The following is a 26,116-nucleotide window of genomic DNA, read 5'->3' as shown; positions in this document are numbered from 1 at the left end:
AACATTTCAGAAAACAGAAGTAGAAAAAGTACACTGAACTTGGTCCTAAATGTTGGGCAGGAACTGGCTGAGGAAGTAGCAATGAGTAAGCTGCCACATGATGATTTCAGCAATATTAAGTTCCGAATTCTAGTCATAGAAGAAAAACCTAAAAAATCCTCCATTATTCAATTTCATAAAGGGAAATTATGATAATACAGATATTAGTAAAGAGAAAAAAGAAAGGCACAGTTTTTAAAAGAACATCAGTACAGCCCTTTTTAGCAATGCCAGGGCTTTCATGTCACTTAGACAAATTGATCACAAAATCTTAGATGTGAAATGGATCTCAAACATCATCTAGTCAAACCCCTACTTGAAACAAGAATTCCCTCAACAACATCCTTGAGAAATGATCATCCAGTCTTCACTGGTAGACCACCAATGTCAAGGCAATCACTATCTCCTCAAAACATTCCATTCTTCTTTAGGACAACTAACTGTTGGGAAGTTCTTTCTTTTATTCAACTAAAAATTAACTTCCCTACTGATCTAGAGGTCTGTACTCTAGGCCCAAGCAGAATAAATTCAGTCCCCCTGCTTCAAGTTATCAAAAAAACATTCATTAAATGCCTAATATGTGCCAGGCACTTATGCTAAGGACTGGGGATACAAAGAAAGACAAAAAACAGTTCCTGCCCTCAAGGAGCTCACAGTCTAATGGGAGAGAAAATACACAATTACATACAAACAAGCTACATACAGGATAAACTGGACATAATCTCAGAGAGACAGCATTAATATTATGCAGGACCTGGAAAGGGTTCTTGTAGAAGGTAGGATAATAGCTGGAACCTAAAAGAAACTGGAGAAGCCAGGAGGTCAGGATGAGGAGAGAGAATTCCAGATGTGCGACAGCTAGCGAAAAGGGAGAGTTAGGAAAGAAACTGATTTGTTTGAAAGACAGCAAGGAGGCCAGTATCACTGAATCACAGTGTAACTGGAAGACAGCAAAGTATAAGAAGGCTAGAAAGGCAGGAGAGGACCAGGCTATGAATGCCAAAAAGAGAATTTCATATTCTATCCCAGTGGTAATAATAAGCCACCAGAATTTACTGAATTGGGGGTGGGGGTGTAGAGAAGTGAATGAAGGCTGGATTGAAGTGGGGAAATCTACTATTGAAATGGTTCAGGCATGAGGTGGTGAGGACCCGGACTAGGGTGATGACAAAGTCAAAGGAAGGACAAGAGATGTTACGAATGTAAGAGATCAGATGGGGGGATGAAAGTGAAGATTTGAGGACGGCACCTATGGCATCAGCCTGGGTGACCTGGAATATGGTGGCGCCCTCAACAGTAACAGCAAAGTTGGGAAGAAAAGAGGACTTTGGGGAATGAAAGGAAGGAAACAATTAACAAGTGAAGTAAACGCTTTCTATGTGCCAGGCACTGTGCTAAGCTCTTCCTTAATTATAAAATGGGGATAATGATAAGAGGCAGAGGCAGAGGTTGAGCGACTTACTCAGGTCACATAACTGGGAAGTATCCGAGGCTAGATTTGAATCCAAGTCTTCCTGAGAGTAAAGATAAAGTTCTGTTCTGGATATGTGAAGTGTAAGATCTTTCAAAGGTCTGATCATATATTTCCTAAGTCTTCTCTAAGCTCAATATCTATATTATCTTTAATGACAACACAAAGACCTTCACTAAAAGACCTCTACAGAGGTTAAAAGCAATCTGTTTTTGTTGTTCTTACTGACAACTTTTGTTTTAAAATTATGCAAATCCCAAAAAGAAAAAATTATACAAATCCCCAACATTTTCCAACTAAAATATGTATCCCACAACTTAGAATCCCTGAAAAATTAAGTAAAACAACATAAAAAATTGCGATTTTTATTTGGTTTAAGAGAAAGGCCAGGTATATGCTTTATAAGTTTTACATATATACATATATAATTTTATAAGTTAATATCAAAGTCCAATTTTTATCTGAATTTTGTTATCATTTAAAGATGTTTTTATTTACATAGTTGTAGTAATCATGTATTCTTTTTTTTTTTTTTTTTGGTGAAGCAATCAGAGTTAAGTAACTTGCCCAGGGTCAACAGAGTTAGTAAGTGTCAAGTATCTGAAGCCAAATTTGAACTCAGGTTCTCCTCACTCCAAGGCCAGAGCTCTATCCACTGTACCACCTAGCCGCCCAATCATGTATTCCTTTGACCCTGTTTTGTACACTCCACATCATTTCATATAAATCTTGTCAAATTTCTTTTATTTCTTTATATTAATTATCTTTTATCACTTAATATTCAATTATATTAATATATTACAATTTGTTCATTGACTCACCATCCTACTTTAGACTCCCGAATCATTACATAGTGTGTTTCCAATTTTTTTGTTGTTATACCAAGAATGATGAAATATATACTTTTGTACAGCTAGATCTTTTATTGCTGTCAATAACTTTGTTGTAGTATAAACCCAATAGTGGGATCAGCAGGTCAAAAAGTACAAAAAATTCTGTAACCTTTCTTGCAAAAACCCAAATTGCTTTTCAAAATGGTGGGGCCAATAAAAATAATAGCTAGAATTTACATAGGACTTTAAGGTTTATGAGGTGCTTTACATGTGTCAACTCATTTGATTCTCCTGACAACCCTTTGAGGTAGTGGTATTATTATCCATATTTTACAAAGAAATAAATTGAGGGTGAGAGGGTTTAAGAGACTTGCCCAGCATCACATTGCTAGTAAATGCCTGAGGCAAGATAACCTAGTTAAGACTACATCCAACTCTACCCATGATGCTCTCTAACTGCCTCACTCACAACTCCACCAATAAAGAAGCAGCATGCTTTTCCCCAATATCCCTACCAAATTACCACATAGAATTTTTCCAACTTTTCCTTTACCAATTAGATCTCCCACAATATAAAATCCCCACAAATGACTAAGTAAAACAATATAATATAGTCCTTATCTTTGACAATTTGGTGATCTTAGACTTGTTTTAGTAGTCAGTCGATAAGCAATTATTAAGCTCCTACTATTGTTCCAGGCACTACGCAAATGCTGGGGATACAAAAAAAGGTAAAAGACAGTCCCTACCCTCACAATCTAAAGGTGGAGACAACAAGCAAACAAATGTGTACCAAAAAATCTATATATAGGAAAAATAGAAAATAACAGAGGGAAGGTACTACATTTAATCGAGACTGGAAAAGACTTCCTGTAGAAGGTAGGTTTTTATTGGGATTTAAAGGAAGCAAGAGAAACTAAGAGGGAGAAATAATTAGAGAGAGTATTCTAGGCATGGAAGACCAACAAAGCAAATGCCCAAAGTCAAGAGATGAAGTGTCTTATTTTGTGGAATAGCAAGGAAGCTAGTGTCACTGGATCAAAGGCTACAGGCGGGAACAGTTATGTAAGAAGACTGGAAAGCTGGAGAGGGGAGTACTGGTTATGAAGGGTTTTGAACACCAAAAAGGATTTTATATTGGATCCTGGAAGTAATAGGAAGCCATTAGAATTCACTGAATAGTAAGATGACACGGTCCAACCTGTGCTTTAGGAAAATCACTTAGCAGCTGAATGGAGAATGGATTAGAGTAGGGAGTAGAGTTGGAAGAGTAGAGTAGGGAGAGACTTAAGGCAAGCAATAGCAATAATACAAGCATGAGGCAATGAGGGCATGCACTAGGGTGGTGGCAATATCAGAGAAGGGATGTAGTCAAAAGACATTGCATGTCTGAAAATCAGTTGGGGATGTGATACTGTAAGTCAGCAGAGAGGTTAAGTAGGGAAAGATGGGTACATTTGCGAGTTATAGACATAAAAATGATAACTAAATGCATAAGAGCTGATAAAATCACCAAGTGAAGTAATATAGAAGGAGAAGGGGGCCCCTAAGACAGAGTCTCATGGAATACCTATGATTAGAGGGCATTACTTAGATAAGTATCCAGCAAAAGACACTGGGGAACAGTTTGACAGGTAGGGCAAGAACCAGGAGAGAATGGCATTCAGAGAACCTAGAGAGAAGGGAGTATCAAGGAGCATAGGGTGATCAATAGTGTCAAAGTCCAATAGCATCAAAAGTCAAGAAGAATGAGGATTGGGGGCAGCTAGGTGGGGCAGTGGATAGAGAACTGGCCCTGGAGTCAGGAGGACCTGAGTTCAAATCTGGCCTCAGACACATAATACTTCCTAGCTGTGTGACTCTGGGCAAGTCACTTAACCCTCAATTGCCTCACTTAAAAAAAAATAAAATAAAATAAGATAAAGAAGAAGAATGAGGATTGAGAAAAGGTCATTGGATTTGACAATGAAGAGATCACTGGTAACTTCAGAAAGCAGTTTCAGCAGAAGGATGAAGTAGGAAACTAGATTATAAGGGGTTAATAAGAGTGAAAGGAGAGGAAAAGGGGGCACTTATTGTAGAGAGCTTTCTTAAGGAGTTTAACCATAAAGGGCAGAAGGGATATAGTTATCAGGGATGGAAAGATCAAATGGGGGGTTTTTGAGGATGAAGGAGAAATGTGCATGTTTTTAGGCAGTAGGGAAGGAGCCAGGTGACAGGGAAAGACTGAAGATAAGCAATGGAGATGGAGCGGGGATAACAGAGGAGAAAACTGTTGGAGGAGAGGGGATAGAATGGGATTGCCAATTTGGAACATATAGATAGTTGGTAAGTTTGCATTTCTTACACTTCTTTTCAGAGCTAGTTGTTCAAATCCTTTGAACTCATGTCTTGAAAAAATGCTCTCACAACTATAGTTTATGACAATTCTTTATGTATCTTGGCCATCAGACTTTAATTAATTTATTTTGAATTATCAACAATTACTTCCATAGGCTTTTGAGTTTTAAATTTTTCTCCCTCTCCCTCCCCACCTCCCTCCCTAAGAGGGCACACAATCTGATATAGGCTATAATATACATTCCTATTAAACATATTTTCACATTAGTCATGTTGTAAGGAAGAATTAGAACCAATAGGAGGAACCACCAGAAAGAGGAAACTAAACACAACAGAAGAAGAAAAAAAATAGCCAATAGTATGCTTCAATTTGCATTCAAACTCTAGTTCTTTCTTCTTTGTGAATAGCATTTTCCTTTATGAGGCCTTTGGAGATGTCTTAGATCCTTGCATTGCTGAGAAGGGTTAAGTTTATCAATATTAATCTTCCATTAAAATGTGAGCCCCCTTGAAGGCACACTGTCTTACTTTGTGTCTCCAGCACTTAGCACAGTGCCTGGCACATAGGAGTCCCTTTAGTAAATGCTTTTTGAATTGATTTTGTCACAAGTAGCTACAAACGTATTCCCTAAGATAGACCACTGCTTCATTGACATTTTCCAGTGTCTTTCCAGCTTTGTAAATTCTTATCCATGTTCATCTTCTTCATTTCTTCCTTCAACAAACTCATTTCAAATATTATCAATATGACACCTTCCTTTTCGTGTTTTACTGCAACTGTAAATCATTCTAGAGGTTCTTATGTTTGGTCTATTCTCTTCCAGAGGTGTCAGTGACAATCTTGTTTCTTCCTTCTAGTGCTTTCTCCATGAATTCCTTTAACCTCATAGTACTTGTTCATTTTATTAAATCATTTTTTGGTTTTCTCAGTTCTTCAGATATCTTTTATTTTTTCTGTATAAGTTTCTTTCCTTTCCTTTCTTTTCTCTGTCATTATTCTTTTATTTTATTTTGGCTCATTTGTCATTATTTTGAGCTGGCACAAGAAATCTGGACTTAGTCATGACTACCATATTTCCATCTTTCCCAAAGTCTCAAAATTAATCTGCTAATCGCCACTCTCTGGGTTCAGCTGTTCAAACAGTTCCCAATCCTCTTAACTATACTATTTCATAGTCCACACGGTGCTTACTGCCCAATCTTATTTCCTCTGAGGGGACTAGCGAAGGTGCCACTATTCCTTTCAAAAAAACACCTTAAGCTCAGAGTTTTCCCAAATAACACAATTTGAGTCAAACCCAGGTCCTTCCTGAACTTCTAAACTATTACTTGTTTGTTTATACTATTTTATCTCTCTTAGTTAATTCAACAAGAAGTCTGAAGGAGAAGAGAAATATAGGATAACATGACACTTGAGCAATTTAAAAGTTACTATGGGAAAGTAATATGGTTTCTATTATGGGAAATTCTTTCTAAAGAACTAGTATTTCTTAAGAGTAAATAAGCATGTGAATAAAGAGAAATTGGGAGACAATTCGTTTAGACTTTCAAAAGTCTTTTTACGAACTTCTATACCACCATTTTGTTTGGTTTTTTTTTAATTTTTCATCCAAACCATGGGCTTTGAGAGATATTTTGTATGAATAGGGAACTTTTAAGGAAACAAAGGGATAAAGAAGGATAACAACAGGGTCCTGTGAAGATTACTATAAATCAGTTTTATTTAATAGCTTTGTAAGAAGAAGCAAAAAACAAAATCTCCATTTAAGAATGACAAACTCTTCTGGGTACTAAAATGCCATGCCTATAGGTGAACTCTCCATGGAGATCTTGTGAAGATGTTTGAACAGGCATAAAAGTGGGAGATGAGCTTCACTGTTGTCTGGAGTCATAGGAACCCAGTAAAAGGATACTGAAACAAATGTAGGATATTTCCTAAAGACAGTAGCCCAATATGCTTCCAGGAAAGCCAACAAAATGCTGAACATTATCCATGGGCCTACTGGAAACCAGAGGTGAAGGACTAGAGATAGGTGAGTTATGAAAAACGACACACGTTAAATTCGACTCAAGAGCCATTGATTGTTTCCCCTGTGCTTATGAGGGTCTAAGGTTTGGTTTTTTTTCCCTCTTTTTCTTCTTAACCTTTCTCCATCTCTTACCCAGGGCTCTAGAATGAACAAAAATTCTTACCATTTTTTCTATGCAGATAAGGGTTTGAAGTCTGTCAATTAAAAGGGACTCTCTATAGAGGACTTGCCCCTCGGCAACACCCAGACATCCAAAGTGCCTGCCTTCACTTACCTTAAAAAGAGCAGACCCAAGACAAGTTCTATTTGTTCTTTTCTACTGTCACTTTACCGCCCAGCTTTTAAACTATAAAATACAGATAAAATGTACTCAAATATGGTTTCAAACGTCAATAATAAGGTAAATGGCAGTTCTATAAGTGGCAATAAGAAAAACTAGAAGGCAGTAGGAGAGCACAGTGGACAGAGTATTGAACTTGGAAGTCAAGAAGATCTGAGTTACATCCCACTCCAGATACTTATAGTTACATGACCCTGGGCAAAACATTTAACCTCCCTCAGGCTCAGTTTACTCATCCTTACAGATTTTACAATAATAACGATACTAACCCCTACCTCACAAGGCTTTTGTAGGATCAAATGACATGTAAAGCACCTTGCAAACCTTAAAGTACCATATAAATGCTATCTACTATTATTAAGAAGATTTGTTTTTGTATTAATGGGGACAAGGAGGCAGGAGGAAGACAGAGATAGATGTACACAGTTTCAAACAAGTTGACTTTGAGGTAGAAGACTGACATCTAGATGGAGATACATAGCAAACAGTACAAAATATAGGATTATACCTAATTATCTTCTAGGCTGGACCCCTACTATAGTAGGTAATATTATCTTGGCCTAAACTTTCCTTTCCTTCTCTCTTCAAGTACCATTCCATTCTACAATCCCCCTTTATCATTACTATCCTATTCATTTATATGAGTTAAAATGAACTTTTTTTTTTTTACTATTTTCATTACTTTGGAGCCAAAGGGAATAAGCTTGAATGATATGAAATCAGCACCCAAGGCTATTACCTCTATTATTGTTTAAACAGAACATATGTGAAAGTCAAATTACAAGGGTTTTAAACCATCCACAAAGGGCAAAGGCCTCGTGGCTAAGAAATTCATCTTCTATTGCAATATTCAATCAGCACAGAATAAGGCTCTTGTGACCTTAACACCAGTAAATCTATAATCTACTTTTTTTTATTTTTTTAAGTTTCTCCAAACAGTATTGCACAGCCTAAGGGAATATGTTTTATGTATATAGTACAACAAATAGTTCAATGTGATGGAAAAAACACTAGTGTAAGTGTGAGTAGATTTAAGTCCTACTATCTCTATCTTACTAGTTCTGGATCTTAGGGCAAATCACTTTACCTATCTAGGCCTCAGTTTTTTGATTTGTAAAATGAGGGTTACAGATGCGTAAGTTCTAAGTCCCTTTAAGTTGGAAGAGTCTATGAATACACAAAACAATTTTTATCAATGGTATTCTTATTTCCTTTTTCTCACTTTCTTTAAACCAATCAATCAATATTTACTAAGCAGCTACTATGTGCCAGGTACTGTGTGCTGGACCAGAGCTTCTTAACGTTTTTGGTATGCTATAGCCCATTTGGCAGTCTAGTGAAGCCAGTATAATTTTTTAAATGCATAAGACAAAACATGTAGCATTACAAGGAAAACCAATTATATTTAAGAACAAGTATCAAAATGTTTTAAAGATCCCTGTTTTAGACTTAAATATTCTTTCATTTCCTCAATTATTTTCAAAATTAGCCTTCCAACAATGTTAGTTAACTGACTTTTTGAGGGAGGACCTGACTTACAATGCAATTTCATTGCAAATTCACTGAATTATAAATTCAATGCTCTCCTCACCTCACCTCTTAGAAGACTGAGCTTCCTTCAGTGGGTCAGATCAAGTGCCATGCTTCTGTTTGAGAGCTTTCATGAAGCCCCCAGTTATGTGTTCTCTACTCTTCCCCTCCAAAAAATTAATTTTCCATACATTCTATATTTAACTTGTCTGAGTACTTAATGTTCCCCCTCCAACAGAATGTAGACTCTTTAAGAAGAAAGAATATTTCGTTTTTGTCTTTGAATTCCCAGATAGCCCAGCAGACTACCTAGAAGATGACAGGCATTTAATTAATACTTGCTGACATGAGAATTTATACACAATCCATCTGTTGTTTTTTAAGTTAAAACAAATAGCAAACACAATATGTTATTTTTCCATAGCAGATAAAAGAATCTTCAACCAGGAGAGATGAATACCTAAAGAGATTGCTATCAAGATAGTTGACAAATTAAAAAATTCCACCCCATTCATGTGATAAAACTAATAGGTAAGTCCCTCTATGGTTTATTTCAATACTCCAATGGAACTGAAATCTCACCAATATGAGTGCTCCCTTCAAAAATTCAACTCTCAACCAATCCATACTTTTTAATCCTGTACAACTGTTGTACATGTCTTCCCCAAAAATCCTCTACCCTAGATCTACCTAACAGCTACAGAATGCCTTCTTTTAGGTCTCCTGACATTACTTGGGTGCCAATACATCATGCAAGCTATTTGTCATCCCTCAGGTGACTGACTGCTCCATCTTCTCCTTTTCCAGGAATACATGTATTTGATGATATTTTAAACACTGATTTTTTGTAAGCAATTACCCTCTGGCAATATGCTACAGCTGTTTTGACCCATCAGACACCTCTCCACTGTCCTTAGTGTGAACCTCCACTGGGAGGTTTTCCTCTTGGAAATTGCAATATTCCATGATTCATAGCTACTGCTAGACATAAGGGGGGGAAAAGGTACTTAAAGAATGACAGGGATTTCTTAGGCAGAAGGAAGCCAGATACAAATGAAATTTCAATTTAAACATGCTTCAGTGTAGCTTGCATCTCCTTGAAATACGGGTTTCTATATGTAAACTGCAATGTATCATAAGGAAACTTTAGTATAAGATAAATCCAGTAGATACTACAGCACAAGCCATGTCCCAGGCCAAAGTTCCATATCTTCTCCCAGATCTCCAAAATAATCTCTCTTGTAATTGTCCTTCACTCCAGCCGCTCTCACATTTGTCTCCAACTATTTCATGTTGTATCTGAACACTCTGGATATTAATGGGGGTGAGAAAAACCTACTTTCTAAGCTTCAGTCTGTCAAATGGAGATAATGCTACCCTAAAGGACTTAGTAAGAATCAAATTAGATTCCTCAAAATGAAAGCCTCTAATAAACTGTAAAGGGCTCTATAAAGTCAAGGTACTACAATCACTTCACAGAACTAACTTTAGCATTTCCTTTGTTTTGAGAAACAAGCAATTAGGTACTTCCTACAAGTTTAGAGTAATTAAACACTTATTAAGTGTCTACATGTGTCAAGCACTGGGGATACAGAAAAAGGCAAAAAGACAGACCCTACCCTCAAGGAGTTTATCATCTAAATCTACCTTTGCAATTTGGAGACTGCAAAATAGGTTATATTTCCAATTACTGATGAGGAATTCCCATAAATTAATCAGCATTCTCTCCATTTCCTTTTCAACCATTTGTAAGCATAATCAATAACTTATTACAGATGATCTGGGCCAACTCTGAAAAGGTTCAATCCTAGGGACTCTCTTTGGATAGTGTTTCCACCTAAGGACTCACCTAAAAAACAACAAAATATGGCTGATTTCGTGGTCTCCACAACAAAAACCACTCAAGCAATCTGGCTTTAAAAAAAAAAATCTAACCAAGATTAGGAGGGAAGCAGAAACTGGGAAAAAAAATTTTATAACCAGTATCCCTGATAAAGGCCTCATTTCTAAAATACATAGAGAATTAAGTGAAATTTATAAGAATACAAGTCATTCCCCAATTGATAAATGGTCAAAGGACATGAACAGGCAGAAAAAGAAATTAAAGCTATCTATAGTCATATGAAAAAATGCTCTAAATGAAACAGGAAAATGACAAATGTTGGAGAAGGTGTGGAAAAATTGGAACACTAATGCATTGTTGGCGGAGTTGTGAACTGATCCGACCATTCCAGAGAACAATTTGGAACTATGCCCAAAGGGCTATAAAAATGTGCACACCCTTTGACCCAGCAAGATCACTTCTAGGGCTGTACTCCAAAGAGATCATAAAAATGGGGAAAGGACTCAAATGTACAAAAATATTTATAGCAGCTCTTTCTGTGTGGCAAAGAATTGGAAATTGATGGGATGCCCATCAAATGGCGAATGGCTGAACAAGTTGTGGTATATGAATGTAATGGAATACTACTGTGCTATAAGAAATGATGAGCAGGCCGACTTCAGGAAAACCTGGAAAGACTTATATGAACTGATACTGAGTGAAATGAGCAGAACCAGGAGAACACTGTACACAGTAACAGCTACACTGTGTGATGACTAACTTTGATAGACTTAGCTCTTCTCAGCAATTCAAGGATCTAAGACATCTCCAAAAGACTCGTGATGAAAAATGCTGTCCACATCCAGAGCTGTAGTCTGAATGAAGATTGAAGCATACTATTTGCTCTTTTTTTTCCTTCTGTTTTGTTTCTTCCTTCTTGTGGTTCCTCCTATTGGTTCTAATTCTTCCTTAGAACATGACTGATGTGAAAATATGTTTAATAAGATTGTATGTGTAGAGTCTATATCAGATTGCACACCATCTTAGAAAGAGAGGAGGGGAGGGAGGGGGAGAAAATTTAAAATTCAAAATCTTATGGAAGTGAATGTTGAAAACTAAAAATAAATTATTTTTTTAAACTAATATAAGTAGATTTTATTTTACCTAGGGAAAAAAAAAGTAATCAGAGGAATCATACCTGAGCCCATAATCAATCAATCAATAAACATTTATTAAGTACCTACAATGTTCCAAGCAATCCGTTAAGGACAGGGATACAAACAAAGGCAAAAGACAGTTCCTGCCCTCAAGGAGTTTACTACAAATCTAATGGGGGAGAAACAACATGCAAACAAATATATACAAAGCAAGCTATATACACAATAAATAGGAAATAATTGAGAGGGAAGGCACTGGAATTAAGAAGGGCTAGGAGCTGGCTGATTTTAGAGAAACACGGAAAGACTTATATGAAATAATGAAGAGTGAAATGAGTAGAACCAAGAAAATGTTGTCTACAGTAACAGCAATATTCTTACCTAGCCTTAATCATTGAATGGGCACTGTCTCAATCAAACAGACCTATTAAAGGCCTTAGCTTAAAAAAGCCATGGTCTCCCACTGCACCCAGGGTATCTCCAGTCCTCCTGATCTATATCTCACCACTGGACCCAGATGGCTCCAGAGGAAAAAGTGAGGCTGGTGACTTTGCATAGCCCTCCCTCACTTACATCCAATTCACTTGCATGTCATGGTATCACCTCTCTAATGTCATGGTCTTCTTTCAGAACAAAGGACAAACAACAATGGGAGAGAAACAACATGCAAACAAATATATACAAAGCAAGTCATATACAAGACAAATAGTAAATAATTGAGTGAAGGCACTGGAATTAAGAGGGGTTAGGAGCTGGTTGATTTTAGAAAAACATGGAAAGACTTGTATGAAATAACAAAGAGTGAAATGAGTAAAACCAAGAAAACGTCGTATATAGTAACAGCAACATTGTTCAGGAAGAACAACTGTGAACAACTAAGTTATTCTGAGTATTATAAATACTCAAATCAACTACAAAGGACCTATGAAGGAAGATACTACCCACCTCCGGCAAAAGAACTAATAAACAGGTACGTATAGTATGGTTTTATATATGTGTTTGTATGTGAAATGATGGCCTTCTCTATTGGGGGGGAGGTGTAGGAGGGAAGGAAGGAGACAGTTAAGACCTTTAAATGTAACAAAAAATTAAATTAAATAAAAAAATTTTTTCTTAAAAAAAGAAGGGTTAGGGAAGACTTCCTGTAGAGGTGAGATTTTAGTTAGAACATAAAGGAAGCCAAGGTGGTCAATAGTTGGAGCAGAGGAAGAACATTCCAGAAATTGGGGACAGCCAAAGAGAGTGCTCAGAAGCAAAGCAGTGTCTTATTTTTTTTTCTTAGAATAGGATTATTTCATTTAGTGTTCTCAGAGATTTCACTTCTTTAAAACAAAGTCAAAGAAATCCAAAGGTCCTAAAGTAACAATGCAGGGAACATCAAAACACAAACATATAATCCAGAGACACCAGGTGATCTTTCAACATTTTGTTTTCATTTCACAAACCACCTCTACAGCAGACTGAGAAACCATCCCCAAAGTGAAGTTTGGTAATAAGTCCCCCATGATGTCGATTAACTTCTCAGCTTAACGCCAGGAATCCTTCAGCCCTGGAGGCAGCACTTAATCAGTGACTGAGAAAATGACTTAGATCTTCCATAACTTGAGTGTGCATCTTCCTGGACAAGAAGCATCAAGGACCTTCCTTCACAGTTCTGGAATTTTTGGATTGTCCCCACTATCGGGACTTTCTTCTCTCTCTGTCTGTCTCTGTCTCTTTCTCTTCGCCTGCTTCCCTCCCTCCATTTTTGTCTTTCATATTCTATCATTCTCTCTCTCACCATCATCCTGGGAAGATTTTTTTTCTTTTCCTCCCTTCTACTGTGTCCTGAAAGGGCACCCAAATAAAACAGTAAACAAAAGGGGAAAGCCCAGTTTAAAAGATCTAAGGTATCACATGGTATAAGAAATACCTGGGTAGTGGTTTGGAGTATCTTATCTGTGGAACAGCTAGGAGGCCAATGTCACTGGATGAAAGAGCAGAAAAAGAGGCAAAAGGCAGTCCCTGCATGTGAGGATCACAATCTAACAGACAAGCAAACAAATATGTACAAACAAGTTATATGCAGGATAATAGCAAATAATTGAGAGGAAAGGCACTAGAATTAAGATGAAAATCAGATTTTAGTTGGGACTTGGAAGCTAGGAAAGCCAGCAGGCAGAGATGGGGGAAGGAGAACATTCCAGGAATGGAGGACAGCCAGAGCCTGGAGCCATGAGGTAGAGTGTCTTACTCATGGAACAACCAGGAAATTCATATCACTGGTTCAAAGAATATGTCCTGGGGAGTAAGGTATAAGTTAAGAAGACTGGAAAGGTAAGAGGGAGGGCTAGTTTATGAAAGGCTTTGAACACCAACTGGACGATTTTGTATTTAATCCTGAAGGCAATAGGAAGCCACTGGAGTTTATTGAGTAGGGAAGTGACATGATTAGATTTGCATTTTAGGAAAATCACTTCAATGGCTGGAGGATGGATTGGAGTGGGTAGGGACTTAGGCAGGTAGACCCAAGATCCAACTATTGCAGTAATCTAGGCATGAGGTGATGAGGGCCTACACCAGAGTAGTGGCAGTGTCAGAAGAGAAAAGGAGGCCCCTGAGAGAGATGTTGCAAAGGTGAAATCAACAGGTCTTGGTAACAGATTGGATACAGGGGAGTGAAAGATAGCGAGGAATCCAGGATAACTCCTAGATTGGGAGTCTGAGGGACTGGATATAATTTTAATCCTCAAAAACTCAGCAACATTTTTAAACAAAAGAACAGAGGCCTCATCAGTGGTGCAATGAAAACCTTATATTTTGTCAAGGAGACACAAGAGAGAAAGAGGGACTGCTCCTAGGGAAATATCAGAAAGTTGACAGGGATTAAGAGTTCAATCTGTGGCCATATAATTCAATTCAACAAACATTTAGTAAACCACTACTATGTGCAAAGCACAGTATTAGGCACTGGGAGAAATCTAAGCATAGATTAAGACTGGATCCCTTCCCTTATAGAGCTAAATTAATCACCGTGTCTAAATGTCTCTCAATGACCATTTGGGCTCCCAAGTCTCACAGAACTTGTTTCAAAGTAGTTCCGACCCTCAGTTTTCACACTTATAAAATGAGGATGAACATAACATATGTACTACATAGCTCTCAAGGCTACTGAAGAAAATATTTTATAAACTTTAAAGTATTAAAATAAAAATGCAACAATCCACTTTTAAGAGGCATCGTGATGCCATGAAGTTTGCCATACTGAGGATCATGGACTCAGGGAGGTTAAGACAATCTGTGAGCTACTAATCTTCTGCAGACCTTTATAAAAGCCTTAAGGTGCTACATGAATGTAGTTTAGTGTTATAATTTACATCTATGAGTCATATAAGCTCAAGTTGTACAATCTCTGCTATAATTTAAGTGACAATCTTAACTAGTGAACTGTTTCCCCAACAAGTAGAAGTATGTTTTGAACTTTTATAACACAAGATTCTCTTAAAGAGGAAATAATTCTGGAGAACAATTTTCACAATTTAATACTCATTTTGATATAAAAGGAAGAATTGTGGGACATCTGTGTCACCTCATCTAGACTCCTAAAAATCTTCCTTTGTTCAAATAGTTTGAAACATGATAATGATTCAAACTGATAAACTGATAGTGAATTTATGTGCAAGTTCATTTAATCTTTATTATTTTCCTCCTATCCCTTCCCTTAAGGTAAAAAAAAATTGTATTATAACTGTTTTAATAATGACATTTTTTACAATAAATTGGTATTTTCCTAATATGGAGGAGGCAGAACAGTGGGATCAATTTTTGTTTTAGAAAACTCTGCCGGGGCAGCTAGGTGGCGCAGTAGATAGAGCACCAGCCCTGAAGTCAGGAGGACCCGAGTTCCAATCCAGCCTCAGACCAAACACTTGACGTGTACTAGCTGTGTGACCTTGGGCAAGTCACTTAACCCTGACTGCCTCACTGAAAAAAAAAAAACTCTGCCATATCTATGTGGTAACTGCCTAATTAGACAAATACCCATTTCTAGCAATCTGAACTAACTTGTTTGTAAATTTAGTTGAACAGCCAAGTACTATGGCAATAACAACAACAACAAAAAAGGCAGCTCTCAACACCTTTTTAAAAAGATATGATCAAAGCTCTAATTTCCATTTTATACACTGAAAACTGTAAACTGGGGTGGGGAACCTATGGCCTGGAGTCAACATGTGGCCCCCTAAGTCCTCCAATATGGCCCTTTGACTGAATCCTAACTCTGCAGAACAAATCCCCTTAATAAAAGGATTTGTTCTGCAAAGCTTGGACTCAGTCAAAAGGCCGCACCCAAGTACCTAAAGGCCACATGTGGCCTCTAGGCCGAAGGTTCCCCATCCCTGCTATAGACGTTATCAAATAATTTTTTAAAACAGAAAAACCAAAAGTCATGTATAGGGCTATATTTCCTCAAACAAATAATGGCTTTCAGTTAAGCAAAGTTTCTTTGTTTACAACCATAGAAGGAAAGAAACACATCTCCAAGAGGATGTAAGCTAAGCCCTGGACATTGGTTAATGAAACCCAATGAATCTGACACTGCCACAAATCACAATGAGGTGGTTATAGGAAATGCATTTATAATAAGAAGGATAAAATATCAGGAAGTAGGATTACAGGGATTGATTCCAAGGAGGACCTTTAGGAAATATATTGGAATATTTCATATCTACTAAACATTTAACAGCCAAAATAATCTAAATAATATTCATATTCCATTTTTTTTAAGGCAATTGGGGTTAAGTGACTTGCCCAGGGTCACATAGCTAGAAGTGTCAACTGTTTGGTCTGAGGCCGGATCTGAACTCAGGTCTGCCTGACTTCAGGGCTGGTGCTCTATCTCTAGTTGTCCCTACACTCCATTATTCTAATGATAGCTATATATATAAATGTGTAGCTCATACTTAAAATGTTGAAATGAAACTATATCATTATATTCCCTTCAAAGATGCAAAATCTCAACCCAGCCATCATCATTCATCTATGTAATTCTAGTCCATTTGCTACCACAAATTTTACTACAGGCAAGTCAATCAAATGGGCTAGAAGAGTTTCCTTGTTCTCTTAACATAAACACCAGTAGAATATATAGGCTTGGGCAGCTAGATGGCTCAGTGGATAGAGCACCAGTCCTGAATTCAGGAAGATCTAAGTTCAAATTTGACCTCAGATACTTGACACTTACCAGCTGTATGTCCCTGGGCAAGTCACTTCACCCCACTGTCTCACCAAAAAAAAAAAAAGTCCGTCCATCAGCTACCCCTCTCATCACATAAACACAACTCATCTTTTTCCCTTCAAACATTTCTTGACTGCATCTTTTACTCTAGGGTTTTTCTTCATAATTCCTTGTTTGTGTTACATAATTCCTTGTTTATGTCCCCAAAGCAGCTCTCCACTGTTGTCTCATTTTCAGTTCTTCAGAAACTAAAGAGTTTCATGACTCATATCCATATGCTGAATAAAAGTGAGTATCTCACTGTCAAGCAAAAAATCCAGTACGGAGTCCAAGACAAAGTGAGATTGTTGTCTACAGACAGTGAGGTCCTCCAGATGCCCATTTGTGAATGACATTGTGTTGGCTGCATCAAACCCAGAAATACTGTAAAGCCTCTGAGATGAGATCTATAACCACTCAAAACAGTTTGGATTAACCAGCCACACAAGAAATACCAAATGGTTGAAGAATGGCTATTGTCCAGACTATGGTTTGCATGTAGATGCAAATAGAGCCTGTCCACATGTGTATGTGATCAGCAAACTTCTCCTTAAAGCAAAAGTCTTTTTAATGCCAACAGGGTTGTATATACCGTAAGATGCGAAATGAAATTCCTCTAAAAAATGTTTAAAGCAAAAATAAAAATGTCATGCTATAATTAACATAGTGTATCTTAAATTTATCACTCATTTATAATCTTTTGCAGGCTAAACCCTAAGATTCCTCATTTCCTACTCAAAAGTCAAAGATTCCTTATTCAGAAAGTACTAGAAACTTTATATACTTCACATAATAATTCAATGTACTTACTGGAATTTTTATCTACAATGCTTATCTAAACAACACATAGAAAAATAGCCTTTTTTGAATCATTAAACATGCATAGATAAAAATCCTGGTATCGCATGGCTAATGGAGAAGCAGGGACATGAATTTAGGTCTTCTCGTCCCAACTCCAAAGATCATAAACTTTTATCAATATTCCTTGCCATACCATTCTACCACACCACTTTTTCCATAATAAAATGCTTCTTACTCTAGGGTAGCCACTTTTACATTTATGGGCCTCACTTTTCTCCTAGAGAAAATAAGGATAGTAATACTTTCACTACCTACTTTAAAAAAGTGTTATTTATGAGAAAACTACTTTGTAAATCGTAAAGTGCTATTTTTAAAAGTAAGCAGTTATTTCCTACCTAGGGTAATAAACATGAATTAGAACACGGGCAGTTATTCAGACACCTTTTGTCAGTGAACAAATGCTACTACCTCTGGGTACTTTTTCTAAGTAATTGCTATTTGTTCATGTTAAATTGTTTTTAACCTTTTTGAAATAGTTCAAGGTGCTTTGGATAACTTATCTGTTATATAAGCAAGCACTGTTAACAATTTATCAAACACTGTGCTATCAACAGCATCAGTATATACATTAGAATGTGTGCATACATGTGTATATGTATATATGGCACATATATGTATTATGTATACTTCAAGGTTACCTTTGACTCTTTCCTCTCCCTTACCTGTCAAATTCAGTCAATTGCCAAGTCCTATTAAATCCATTTTAGAAAAAAATAATATTTTTCTGTAAATTTCTTCTATTGCCGTTGCCACCAACCTAGTGCTTAGGCCCTCCTTTCCACTCACCTGAACTAATGAATATGTCCATATTGTTTGCAAGACTCTATTAGGGAAAATGGAGATCCAAAGCAATAAAACAACAGTTCCTGCCTGTTATCCAAGAAGATAACATGTACACTAAGAATAATAATATTACTAATACTACAAGACAGTATATAAATGTCATATAATGGCACAGACAGTAAGTTCCAAAGAAATATTTATAAGTAGGGCAGTCAAGGAAGATTCAAAGAAAAAGCAGGGGCTTTGATAAAAATGGAGAGAAGGGATAGGGGAGTTGTAACAGGATGACTAGGTAAAAGTATAATGTAAGCAAAATCACTAAGAAAGGGAAAAGTATTTTCAGGGAAAATTGGTTTCATTAGAAAAAAGGGTTACCATATGGAAATGGGATTAGACTGCACAGGTAGAATGGGGTCAAAATGGATGTCAGACTAAGAAACAGTTTTATAAAAAATGGTAAATTTCAAGCAGGTTAAGTGGTATGACATATAGTTTTAAGAAAATTGCCTTGGTAACGTTGTATATGACGGATGGAAGGGAAAGAAGTGCCAGGAGACCAGAACACCAAGTTGGGATAGGAGGCTACTGGAGAAGTTCAGGTCCTACCAGTTAAAATGTAAAAAACAGAAGAGCTAAGGAAAATTCTACCTACAATAACCTGGTGATTAATTGTATATACTGATGGTGAGTCTGAAAGGAAAGATGACTAAGAACTGGGGATGTTTAGGCTGGGGGAAAAAAAAAGACTTGAAGAGGGCTGAATGGTTGTCTTTCAAGTATTTAAACAGTTGAAAGAGGGATAGGACTTGTTTTGCTTGACTCGAGAGGATATAGGGCAACTAGGTGGTTCAGTGCATGAAGGGTCAGGCCTGGAGTCAGGAGGACCTCAGTTCAAATTCGACCTCAAGACACTTACTAGCTGTGTGACCCTGGGCAAAGCACTCAATCCTCTTTGCTTTGGGTTTTTTCATCTGCAAATGAGCTGGAGAAGGAAACCACAAACCACTCCAGTATCTTAGCCAAGAGTTGGACTATAAACAACTGAACGACAGAATACATAACCCTGAGCAATGGGTAGAATTTGCAAAAAAAAGAAAATTTAGGCAGTGGGTTGCTCCTCAAATAGGTCTTCAAGCAAAGGGTTGTCAAAAAGTAAACTCAACAAGTATTTATTAAGTGCCAGCTATGTGCCAGGTAACAGGTCAAGTGCTGAAGAGACAAAGAAAGGCAAAAAAATAGCCCCTGCCTAAGGATCTGACGATCTAGGAGTAGACAACATGCAAATATGCACAAACAAGATCTATAGAAGATAAATTGAAAATAATCTCAGGAGGAAGGCACTAAAATTAAGGACCAAGAAAGGCTTCTTGCTGAAAGAGGGATTTCAGATGAGACAAAGTAAGCCAGAGAAGCCAGGAATCAGAAGTGAGGAAGGAGAGAATTCCAGGAACGAGGGAGAGGAAGCAAAAATGCAGAGTTGTTATAACTGGAATGTCCCGTAAGGAGTAAGATATGACTGAATGGGTGAGAAGAAGCCAGGTTATGACAGGCTTTAAAAGCCAAACAGAGGATTTTATATTTGATCCTGGAGGTAACAGGGAAACACTAGAGTTTACTGAATAGTAAGGAACATGGTCTGATTCGCAGTTTAGGAAGATCACTTTGATAGCTTAGTGGAAGATGTGCTGAAGTGGGCAAAGACTAGAATCAGGAAGGCCAACCAGGTTAATGATATAGTCCAGGAATGAGGCAATGAGGGTCTATACCAGGATGGTGGCAATGTCAGCAGAGAAGTGTAAATGTTGCAAAACTAGAATCAACAGGACTTGACAACAGCCTGGATATTGGTTGGACTGGATGGTACCATTTCAGCTATAAGGAAGAAAAATTTTGGTTCATATAAGGATTGGACTAGATAATCTCTGAGGTCCCTTCCAACTCAGATTTTGTGATTTTGTGAGATTGGTGATACCCTTAATAGAAATTTTAAAAAGTAAAAAATAAAAATAAAAAATTTGAGAGGAATTAATTTGGGAAAGGGAAAAGATTCTGAGTTGGTGCCATTAATACCAAGTCCTATTAAACATTTGATATTTGCAAACTAAACCTTTTTATTTATTTCACTGACTGCTTCTAGATGAGACCAGATATTTACTCATTCACCAGACAACTATATTATGCCCCTAGGGGAAGTTTCCATCAGCATCGATAAGGTCTCCTGAGAACAGCTAACAGACCCCCAATATATTTGATGTCTTCATTGGGACAGTCAGAAATATTAAGTTTATCTTAGTTGGAATAGGCCGGACTTGCACACCAGATTTCATTTGTTTTTTTAATGACTAGCACAATTCAAACATCACAATTATAATACTGACAGGTTTCAATTCAACATTTATTAAATGCCTTTAACAAGACACTAGTTACAATAACAAAAATGACTCAGTTCCTGTCCTGGCAATGCTTACAATCTAATACAAATAAAGCATATACAATTAGCATGATGCAAGGTAAAATGTGAAAAAGGATAAAAAAAAGGTCCAGGCTACTTTTTTAAAGTGCTATTTGCAGAAGGCAAGCTCACTTTCAACTGAGGGTGAAAAGGGAAGACTTCATGATGAAGGTGGCACCTGAGCCTGGCCCTTGAAGGAACAGAAAATTCTGAAGAGCCAGATGACATAAAGAAAGCATGAAGGAGTGTCTGTATGAATACAAAAAGGCAGGAGAATGTAGTATCACGATCAGGAAATAGCTAGTAGGTCCTTCTGGCTAAAATTCGCAATTCATAAAGGACAGCAATGCAAAATTGGCTAGAAAAGGTAGACTGGAATCAGATTAAAAAAAGGTCTTTAAAGTACTTGAGTCACCTTTGATTAAATTATAAACTCCTAGAGTGGAGGAAAAAAGTTTTAATCCAGTAATTCACAATGTTTTGGAAATTATAACTATCAAATTTCTTCTCATGTTTGACATATAACCCCTTCTTCATTCCCACTAACAATGATTATATTAAACTGAATTAAAATAGTAAAGTTCACTGTTTTAATAAAATTTTAAGACTTTCTTGACACCCCCAGAAACAATGAGATATCTCTAGGTTTTACTAATCAATGTTGTATGTTGTACAAACAACACACCAAGCAAGTTAAGTAACAAATAAGTTGGAGGCTAAGATACATCATCAGTCAATTAAGAATTTCAAAATCTTGACTGATGCTATAGATCTGTTCGGTCTCTATTTTTTAAAAAAGTTGGTAACATTTTAGGTTCTTTAAAAATAGGGACTATACTTTATATAACATTCCATAATAGCAGCATAATGCTTAATAAATGCCTAGGTACCAATCAAGCAAAAAGTGGATAAAGCCTCAGGAGTATGTCAAGCTAGGATAGTAGTAACATTTTTAAAAAAACACAAAATTAAATTCTTTAAAAAACACAAATTTTTAGATCTCTATCTATAGGTATACAGCATGTTAAACTTTACAAAGTATTTTGCTCAGAAGCAGCTGGATAGTATAATGTATAGTGGGCTAGCTGGATCTGGAGTTAGGAAGAATTTAGTTCAAATTTGGCCTCAGACACTTAACTATGTGATCCTTACTCAAATTAATCTGTCTGCTTCAGTATACTTATCTGTGAAATGGGGATAATAACACCTATTTCCCAGAATTGTCGAAAAGATAAAATACTTGCAAAATTCTTTGCCTTAAAATGCTGTTATTATGTAAAAGATAAGCAAGGGTATTATTCCCATCTGACAGCTGAAGTGTTAAGTTTATAAGTGTTAAGTGACTTGCCCAAGGTCACAAAGCCAGGGAATGTTTGAGTTACAAAACAAACACTTTAACAAAATTTTGTTCATTTCGACATTTATTAACACCTTAAGGAACAGAGCGCACTGTGTGGGGCACTGGGGAAGAGATAATGTTTACACAGCATCCTTACAATTCATGGAGCTTTATAGCAATGCCAGTATCAATATTAAATCAACTCATCTCATTGAACAGCTGATTAGCAAAGTAGTCCCGTAGGTAGGTGCCCTAGGAAATTCAAAACCCAACCAGGAGCTTATAATTGTGAGTCTAAATATCTCATTAGACAAGACATAAACATGTGAAAAGATTTAAATAATAGTTCAAGACAAAAGCATTAAAGATGTCACAAGACAATATAAAATTAAACGCAAAATGAGTAAGTTAAACCTTAAATACAATAGGAGACCAGGATAAGTTCAAGAGATCATGTCAAACTGAGGTGACAGGGAAGGACTTAATGGGACTGCAGGATGTGGCTCTTCCAAAATGTAAGGCAAGTATGACATTTAATAAACTATGAAGATCAATGAGATTACACTAAAATTCTAGGGTCAAAATACACATACTGGTACTCGAGATGTCCACAAGATTAAGTAAAATGCAAGCAGCCCCCAAATCCCACAATCATTCCACAACACACCAGCGGTCTAAATGTTTCAAGACCAGCGTCGATTCAATCTGCTTTGTCCACTGCCTGGTCCGAGGCAACGGACCCGGATCTGTTTAATGCACTGCCACCTCCGATTGATGGCAAACACTTCTGTGAATGAGAGAACCCATCCTTTACACGAGCAATAATTCACCAATGCTATGCGGCATTTGAGGGCCGCTCGCTCCCGGCTTTGCACTTTGCACTGCAGGGAATTTCAAACCCAAAAGAAACCTGGCCTCCAGCAAACACCGTCCTCCCAGACCCGCGTTCCACCCCACGCCACACACCTCCTAAACCCCCCCTACCCCCACCCCCGACACAGCCGCTACCTAGAACGCTAAGGGCTATCCTAACCTCCGGCAGGGCAACAGCTACCACCCTCGGGAAGCCAGACTGTTAGGGCATGGCAGCAAGCGGCGGACGTGAGGCCGCAGCCGCGGCCGGGGCCTCCGTCACAAGGGCCAAAATGGGGGAGCCGCCGCCTCCACCTGCCTGCCCGCCCGCCGAGCGAAGCCCTCCCGGCCCCACCATGGCGGGTGAGCGGGCGGGGTGGCAGCGCCTCCCGCCCCCCACGCCGCCCCCGTCCCCCCCGAGGCCTCGCCACGCTGAGGGAGAGCGGAGCCGAGCGGCCCGAGCCACCGCCGGCAGCGCCCCAGCCGCGCCCCAGCCGCGCACCCGCCCAACCGCCACAACTCAATCGGGGCCAGGCGCTCAACCGCCGTCCCGGCCCAACCAATGCGGGGCAGGGGGAGGAGAGGTGCGCGCGGCTCGGGGAAGGAGCCAGGGACTCGGTGGTCGCCGAAGGGAAGGGTGTGATTCAGCAGAGCGACGGCTGAAGGGGCGCCACAGGCCCCAGCTGAGCGGCGCCCCAGGGCTGGGATCCTTCGGGGCTCCTACCCCCTTTCCCCCTAGAAGGTGCAGTTGGTTTGACCCCCCACCCCGAGTGAGGTGCCTCGTCCCAGCCCCGGCTGGACTGTACCATCGGGCGGTGCCGCCGGGATTTCTCCCCCCCTACTATTAATCCCCCCCCACCCGGGTCCGCGGTCGGTTGGCCCCGGCCGGGCTATGAGACGCGGAACGAGCTCGGCGCCATTTTGGGTGGGACTAAGCAGAGGCTGAACACCCTCCCTGTCTACAGGGTGCTCTGAGCCCCGAGTTAGCCCGTTCCCTTGGTCCCCTGGGTACTTACACGATGTGGGGTGAGGGGAGCCAACTAGCCGGTGGGTCCCCGATCCGTTCTCCCCAGGGGTGATGGAAATCAAACCCCCCCGCCGCCTCCAGGTGGTTCTTCCCGCCGCAGAGTGGGAGCTGCAGACCGGGCGGGGGCTCATTAGCATACTCTGCCTGGCAACCGGAGATAGGTGTTTTGTGATTGGCTGAACTGTGTAAACCCCCAAAAGGGCCTTGAGACGGGTACTGCTGGGCTGAACAGACAGACCCGGATTTAATAGTCATAGCGAAGTTCCTGAGATGCCTAATTTCGATCAGCGAGGAAGCCAAATGAAGAGTCATTCGGGAGCCCAATGACCAAAGGCCTCTTTATTCTGGGCTCTGCGGTTAACAGAAGAACCAATCCACGAGTGAGTGGGTGGTGGTGGAGGGCTTCGTTTGCGCCGGGAGCCAATCAGAGCACGCCTCTCTTCAGTGGGCGGGACAGAGTTTCCTTAGCAGGAGAGGTGGCCTTACAGAAAATTCAGCTTCTCACCTAGCCCTGCAGTCTTCTGTCCTCGTGGTCTGGGCCTGGGCCGCTCTCGGCGAAAACAGTGAAAGAGATGAAGTTTACCTTCGCCCCACCCCTATCCGCGAGTGCTCCGTAATCCCTATTGGACCCGGAGAGAAAAGCAATTAATTGCATTGCATTCCGCAAACATTCAAGTGACTACTAGGTGTTAAGCCCTGAGATTGTGGTTATAAAGAAGAAAACCGGAGCCTTTGCCCACTGAGAGCTTATATTTTACCAGACTGATAAGTTCATTCGTACTTTTAAAGACTGGAAATCGTCCACGTGCCCATCTCTAAAGCCTCAAGATCCTAAGAAAGGAATTGGGAATAGTGGAATTTCAGGCTACAGTGGGGGAGGGGAGAAGGGGCATTTGGAAGCAGAAGGCTTTAGTATCCTTTGAGTCATACTTTTGGAATCACATCACATTTACTCTACGAAAATACCCTTCCTGGTGGTGGGAAATGCTTCCATTCATTTAAAGTTAACCTCTTTCTAGGAAGCAACATCCCACTTTGCTCGCTGGTTCTCTCCTCCATCTCCCCGTTTTGGTCATTTAGAACAGTTAATGTTTTTTAAATTCTTACACCCTATCAGCCAAAAAAAAGTATGTTTATTTTCTTAATTTACTTATTTATAAATTTACATGTACTAACGTACATTATTTTAAAATTTTAGTGCTAACCTCTACTTATTTACAAATTGCACATGTATTACTATATTAATAAGATACATCATTAAACTTAAAGAAATTTTAAAAGGCTGAAATAAAATGAATGACATAATCAGACCTGCAATTTACGAATATTATTGTAGTTGGGTAGAGAATTTATTGGAGAGAGGAGAGACTGGGGGCAGGAAGACCAATTAAGAGGCTATTGCAATAGTCCAGAAGAGGGGCTGAACTAGAGTGATGGCCCTATGATGCTAGAGAGATTGTGATAGTAGTTTTTTGTTTTGTTTTTAGGCAGTTAAGTGACTTGCCCAGGGTCACACAGCTGACCACGGTGTCTGAGGCCGAATTTGAACTCAGGTCCTCCTGACTCCAGGGCTGTGCTGGAGAGATTGTGAAGTAAGAAATGACAATATCTGACAATTTCTTGGCCATGTGGAGTGAGGGATAATGAGGTTGGGAACTTGTGTGACTGGCTGAAGGGAAGGAGGTACCCTTGATAGTAAGAGGGAAGTTCAAAAGAATGATCTTCCACACCTTTCTCTAAACTTCAGTGGTTCCCTATTGCCTCCAGGATCAAATATAAAATTTTGTTTAGCTTTTAAAGACTTTTATAACCTAGCCTCTTCTTACCTTTCCAGTCTTCTTACCCATTATTCGTCCCCTCCCTTCTGACTGCATTTTCACTGGCAGTTACTAATGCCAAGAAAGTCTCAAGCTTCCTTCAAATTACAGCTAAAATCCTACCTTCTTTTCTTTTCTTTTCTTTTCTTTTTTGGTTAGGCAATGGGAT

The 26,116-nt window shown here is 38.8% G+C and overlaps 1 protein-coding gene across 2 annotated transcripts in view; it reads right to left on the bottom strand.

Annotated features, from left to right (window-relative positions):
* The window catches only part of PRDM10 (PR/SET domain 10), a 139,552-nt gene extending 114,687 nt beyond the window's left edge, over positions 1-24,865 (bottom strand). For both annotated transcript variants that reach the window (XM_027835105.1, XM_027835106.1), the window contains exon 1: positions 24,120-24,865. The gene's annotated coding sequence lies outside the window, so the exon portion shown is untranslated. The remainder of the gene's footprint in view (positions 1-24,119) is intronic.
* Positions 24,866-26,116: the final 1,251 nt, after the last annotated feature.

This window comes from Vombatus ursinus, unplaced genomic scaffold (genome assembly GCF_900497805.2).
Source record: "Vombatus ursinus unplaced genomic scaffold, bare-nosed wombat genome assembly UNPS02014813.1, whole genome shotgun sequence".
NCBI lineage: Eukaryota > Metazoa > Chordata > Mammalia > Diprotodontia > Vombatidae > Vombatus > Vombatus ursinus.
The sequence above is the reverse complement of the archived record's forward strand: the minus strand, read 5'-3'. Positions and strand labels throughout refer to the sequence as shown.